The following is a 6,287-nucleotide window of genomic DNA, read 5'->3' as shown; positions in this document are numbered from 1 at the left end:
GAAGACCAGACTTAATGGTCTGACTGAGACTGTACGAACCCCAGAAAGCATGGCCACTGGATTCTCTATCAGCCCAGAACTAAAATAATTTCCGAGGCCAACTCTTCAGACAAAGATTGGACTGGACTGTGGGACATAAAATGATACTCGTGAAGAGTGTGCTTCTTAGCTCAAGTAGATACATGAAACTAAATGGCCAGCTTCTGTCCGGAGGTGAGATGAGAAGGCAGAGGGGGTTAGGAGCTGGTTGAATGGACATGGAAAATCAGGGTGGAAAGGAGGAATGTGTTGTCACAGTATAGGGAGAGCAATTAGGGTCACATAACAATGTAGGTATAAATTTTTGTATAAGAGACTAACTTGAAATGTAAACTTTCACTTAAACTACAATGATAAAAAAGCATGAATAAAAAAAGAAGAAACGATAGAAAATTACAGTGAACTTAAACCAGCAATACAGAAATAAAGCACCCTTCCTAAAAATTGTGGGAATGCCATTGATGTACTTATGTCTTACATAGTGGGAACACTGAAGAATTGCCAAGTCTTGCCTTTGTTAGTAGAATACTGGATTAAAATACTCAGTATATGTGCATGTAGAAATTTTTGAAATGGTGTATCTTTGGCTATGTATATTTTCACCCCAAAAAAAAAAAAGTCGAGAAGGGAGAGGGTTGAAATGTCGTGGGGTTGTTAACCAATGTCATAAAACAATACATGTACTACTGTTAAATGAAAAACTATTTGTTCTGTAAACCTTCACCTGAAGTACAATAAAAAATTTCAAAAAAAAATCCTCAGTATATCCTATCAAAACTAAATTTATTTTATGAATATCAAATATAATTGGATAAAAGGGACCCTCCCCCCTACCCAAACAGGGCGATCAATTGTCCTGGTTTGCTCAGGACCACTGTCCTCCTCAGAGCCCAGGTGGTATCGTGGTTAAGAGTTCAGCTGCTAACCAAGAGGTTGGCAGTTCAAATCCTCCAGCCCAGAGAAATTTTAATCTCCTCTGGAACGAGAAACAACTGGCTCAGCAAGTACTTTTCTAAACATGATTTTGTTTGGTTGGTTTGTTTTTGCCAACTTACTTTTAACTTATCTTGTTTCCTATGGTCTCCCTCTCCTGATGCAGTGGATGACAAGTCCTAGTGTGAACTGGAGGAGGGATGGGATTTAAAGAAAAAGTAAAAAATGAATTACATTACAAAAGCCCTCCCCCCAAAAAATAATCGCTGGGAAACACAATTCTCCTCTGCTTTCAAATCCCTAAATCCATCTAAGGGATACTTTCATCCCAGCTCTGAAAATGAGCCAGAAACCTTCATCAATTTCTTCCTGACTGCTTCTGTCTCCTCTCCAAGGTGAGGAATCTTTGTATAAATTGGTCAGGATAGACTCTATCTGTTGTTCTAAAATTAATTGTTAATGATATAAACTTCTTCCCTGAGTATTCAGGCTTTTGACAGGCAAAGATCCCAGTTTCTTGAAACTCAAAAAGCCTTTCTTCCCAAGCTATTATTTCTGCCATGCCCTTCAAAATGTCTGTTTTAAAACTCAAAAACTAAGCAGGGTCTTTTTTTCTCCATGAACTTCTGCTATAATAAATAAGAATAGCTAATATGTATTATATTTTATATTATAATAACCGTGTTTGTGGCGTTTGGGTGAGAATTAAACAAGTTAATCTGTATAAAGTGCCTAGCACAAGTTAGTGCTCTACAAGTATTTGCTGGTCAAGCACTGTTGTAAGCACTTTACTTGAACTTCCTCATTTAAGACTCACAGCAACCTTATGAAACAGGTTCCGTTATTACCTCTTCGTTACAGATGAAACTGAGTCACAGAAAGGCTACCTACACAGGTCAGTGCAGCCAATAAGTGGCAGCAGGGCTAGATTTCAAACCATCCTACTTCTGCATCTCTGGGAGGAAGTATAGGAGTCACAGGTAACTCCAAGGGAAAAAAATCAAAGGTTAAACAAACAAACAAAAACCCACTGCCAGCAAGTCTAGCTCAGAGCGAGACTACAGGACAGAGTAGAAGTGCCCCATAGGGTTTCCAAGGCTGTAATCTTTATGGAAGTAGACTGCCACATCTTTCTCCTGTGGAGTGACTGGTGGGTTCAAACCGCCGACCTTTACAATAATTGTTGATAATTGCACCACCAGGGCTCCTTGAGTCAAATGGTTATCGTTTCAAAATACTACTGCAACACTCCACTTTGAAATGTATTAGAAAAGTAAGATGGATTGATGGATGAATCAAGAGATGGTTAAATGGATCAATTCTATGATAAAACAGCTAAGTTGTTGTTAGGTGCTATTGAGTGGGCTCTGACTCATAGTGAGTCAGAAAGAAATGTTGCTTGGTCCTGCATAGTAGGTATGTTTGGCCCATTGTTGTAGCCACTGTGTCAGTTCATCTCTTTGAGGGTCTTCCTCTTTTTCGCTGAACTTCTACTTTACCAAGCATGATATCCTTCTCCAGGGATTGGTCCCTCCTGATAACACGTCCAAAGTACGTGAGACAAAGTTTCACCATCCTGCGTCTAATGAACATTCTGGCTGTACTTCTTCCAAGACAGATTTGTTCGTTCTTCTGGCAGTCCATGGCATATTCAATATTCTTCACCAGCACCGTAATTCAAATGCATCAATTCTTCCTCAGTCTTCCTTATTCGTTGTCGAGCTTTTGCATGCATAGGAGACAATTGCAAATACCATGTCTTGTGTCAGGTGCACCTTAGTCATTAAAGTGACATCTCAACTATAGTAAATGTTAATGGCACAATGGTTGTTGACTGCAAAATACTTTCAACTTTTCTATATATTTTAAAATTTCCGTAATGTTAAACGATTTCACTCATATATTATTTGAACTCTAGTAAGAATCATTCAGGTGATTCTGTCTTTCCTTTTTAAAAATTCTACCCTATCCAACCCCCCATTACACATGACAGCACACAGTTAACTGCTAAATTTTACAGGATCGAAAAAGTGCTATGGGACTCGAAATGAGTGACCACAACTGACTAGCCTGAAGATCTCATGGAAGAAGTCTAAAAGTGCCCCCAAGGAATGTCATTGTGACTCCTACTTCTGCAGATTGTGTCAGGTAGAGAAGAGGGGAGAAAAAAAAAATCTAAATTATTATTTTTAGCCTGGAGAATGAATCGGTAGAAGGCCCCTGTGCTGATAATCATTAATCAGCATATTTTTTGTTGTTGTTGTACTTCAGGGGAAGGCTTGCAGAACAAATAGTTTCTCATGAAACAGTAGTATGCATATTGTTTTATGACATTGGTTAACAACCCCACAGCATGTCAACCCTCTCTCTTCTCAGCTTTTTCTTGGTGAAAATACACACAGCCAAAGATACACCATTTCAAAAATTTATACATGCACAGTTCAGTGACATTGACTATGCTCTTCCAATTGTGCTGCTATTCTCACTTAAGATGAAGGCTTACAGAACAAAATAGTTGCTCATTTAACAGTTACTACACATGTTGCCCTATGACAATGGTTAACAATCTCACAACACATCAACAATATCCTTACTCAACCTTGGGTTCCTTATCACCAGCTTCCTGGTCCCCTTCTGCCTTCTGGCCCTTGTCACTGGACTACTGTACCTCATTAGTCCCATTTGGTTTTATTGGGCTGTCCACTCCCAGGCTGAACGGTGAACCTCGGAGATAACTTCACCACTGAGCTAAAAGGGTGGCTGGGGCCATACTCTCGGGGTTTCTCCAGTCTCCTTTAGGCCAGTAAATCTGATCTTTTTTTGTGAGTTAGAATTATGTTCTATATCCTCCTCCAGCTCGGTCCAGAACCCTCTGTTGTGATCCTGGTCAGAGCAGTCAGTGGTGGTAGCCAGGCACCATCTAGCTGTACTGGACTCAGTCCGGTGGAGGCCTTGGTAGCGGTGGTCCATTAGTCCTTTGGACTAATCTTTTCCTCGTATCCTGTTCTCTTCATTCTCCCTTGCTCCCGAAGGGATGAGACCAGTGGAGTATCTTAGATGGCCGCTCACAGGCTTTTAAGACCCCAGACACTACTCACCAAGGTAGAATGTATAGCATTGTCTTTATAAGCTGTGTCATGCCAGTTGAGCTAGATGTTCCCCGAGACCATGGTCCCCACGGCCCTCCACCCAGCAATTCAGTCCCTCAGGGAGTTTGGATGTGTGTATGGGGCTTCCATGACCTTTCCTTGTACAAGTTGTGCTAGTTTCTCTTATATTGTGTACTGTCTCACCCTTCACCAAAGATACCACGTATCTATTGTCTGTTTAGTATTTCCCCCCCACCCCTCCCATCCTTGGTAACCAACAAAGATTGTTACATTTTGCGTGTGAACTTTTTCATGGGTTTTTACAATACAGGTCTCATACAATATTTGTCCCTTTGTGATTGACTTATTTCACTCAACATAATGTCCTCCAGTTTCATCCATGTTATGAGATGCTTCACAGATTCATTGTTGTTCTTTCTCGTTGCATACTACTCCATTGTGTGTATGTACCATAGTTTGTTTATCCAATCATCTGTTGATGGGCATCCAGGTTGTTTCCATCGTTTTGCTATTGTGAACAATGCTGCCATGAACATAGGTGCGCATATGTCTGTTCGAGTGACGACTCTAATTTCTCTAGGATATATTCCTAGGAGTGGGATTGCTGGATCTAATGGTATGTCTATTTCTAGCTTTCTGAGGAAGCATTATATCATTTTCCAAAATGGTTGTATCATTTTGCATTCCCACCAGCAATGCATAAGAGTTCCGATCTCCCCGCAGCCCTTCCAACATTTGTTATTTCCAGTGTTTTTGTGAATCAGCATTTTTTAAGGAAGGAAGTCAGAAACTAAATACAAACTACTTGCAAAGATTTAGATTATATCCCTGGCCTTAAGTTAGTATTGACGTAATAATAGCTAACATTTGTTGAATGCTTACTATATGCTCAGGACTGTGCTAAACACTACATGTATGAACTCATTTACATCTCTCACAACTCTATGAGGCAGGTACTATTATTGTCCCCTTTTTATAGATAAGGTAACTAAGGCACAAAGAGGTTAAGTAACTTTCACAAGGTGACATCGCCAATAAGTGATGGAGCCAGAATTTGAGATCAGGCAATCTCATTCCCATACCTGTGCTCTTAACTCCCTTATACTACCTCTTGTTAGAATAGTTTATTCATAACAGTTCTCTTGCCCATCAAAATCTGGAACAAACTGAGAAGAAGGCACAGGAATCAGACAAAGATAAAAAATATATACTTATTAGCTTTATTACTAAAAAGAGCTAAATTGAAAGACTTGCAACCAAATGAGTTTACTAATATTCACTGAACTAATCAGACCTCCCCCACCCATCTGTCAGTTTGTCGTACTGTAGGGACTTGCGTGTTGCTGTGATGCTGGAAGCTATGCCACTGGTATTTAAATACCAGCAGGGTCACCCATGGTGGACAGGTTTCAGCTGCGCTTCCAGACTAAGTCATACTAGGAAGAAGGACCCAGCAGTCTACCTCTGAAAAGAATTAGCCAGTGACAACCTTATGAATAACAATGGAACATCGTCTGATATAGTGCTGGAAGATGACCCCTCAGGTTGGAAGGCACTCAAAAGACAACTAGGGAAGAGCTGCCTCCTCAAAGTAGAGTTGACCTTAATGATGTGGATGGAGTCAAGCTTTTGGGACCTTCATTTGCTGATGTGGTATGACTCAAAATGAGAAGAAACAGCTGCAAATATTTATTAATAATTAGAATGTAGCATGTATGAAGTATGAATTTAGGAAAATTAGAAATTGTCAAAAATGAAATGGAACACATAAACATTGATATCCTAGGCATTAGTGAGCTGAAATGGACTGGTATTGGCCATTTTGAATGAGACAATTGTATGTTGTACTATGCCGGGAACGACAACTGGAAGAGGAACGGTGTTGTGTTCATCCTTAAAAAGGACAGTTCAAGATCTATCCTGAAGTACAACACTGTTAGTAATAGGATAATATCCATACACCTACAAGGAAGACCAGTTAATATGACTATTATTTAAATTTATGCACCAATCACTAAGGCCAAAGATGAAGATATTGAAGATATTTACCAACTTCTGCAGTCTGAAATTTATCAAACATGCAATCAGTATGCATTAATAATTACTGGTGATTGGAATGCAAAAGTTGGAAACAAAGAAGAAGGATTGATAGTTGGAAAATATGGCTTTGGTGATAGAAATCATGCCAGAGTTCACAGGACAGAA

Source organism: Trichechus manatus, unplaced genomic scaffold (assembly GCF_000243295.1).
Source record: "Trichechus manatus latirostris isolate Lorelei unplaced genomic scaffold, TriManLat1.0 scaffold00003, whole genome shotgun sequence".
NCBI lineage: Eukaryota > Metazoa > Chordata > Mammalia > Sirenia > Trichechidae > Trichechus > Trichechus manatus.
Note: the sequence above shows the minus strand (reverse complement) of the source record.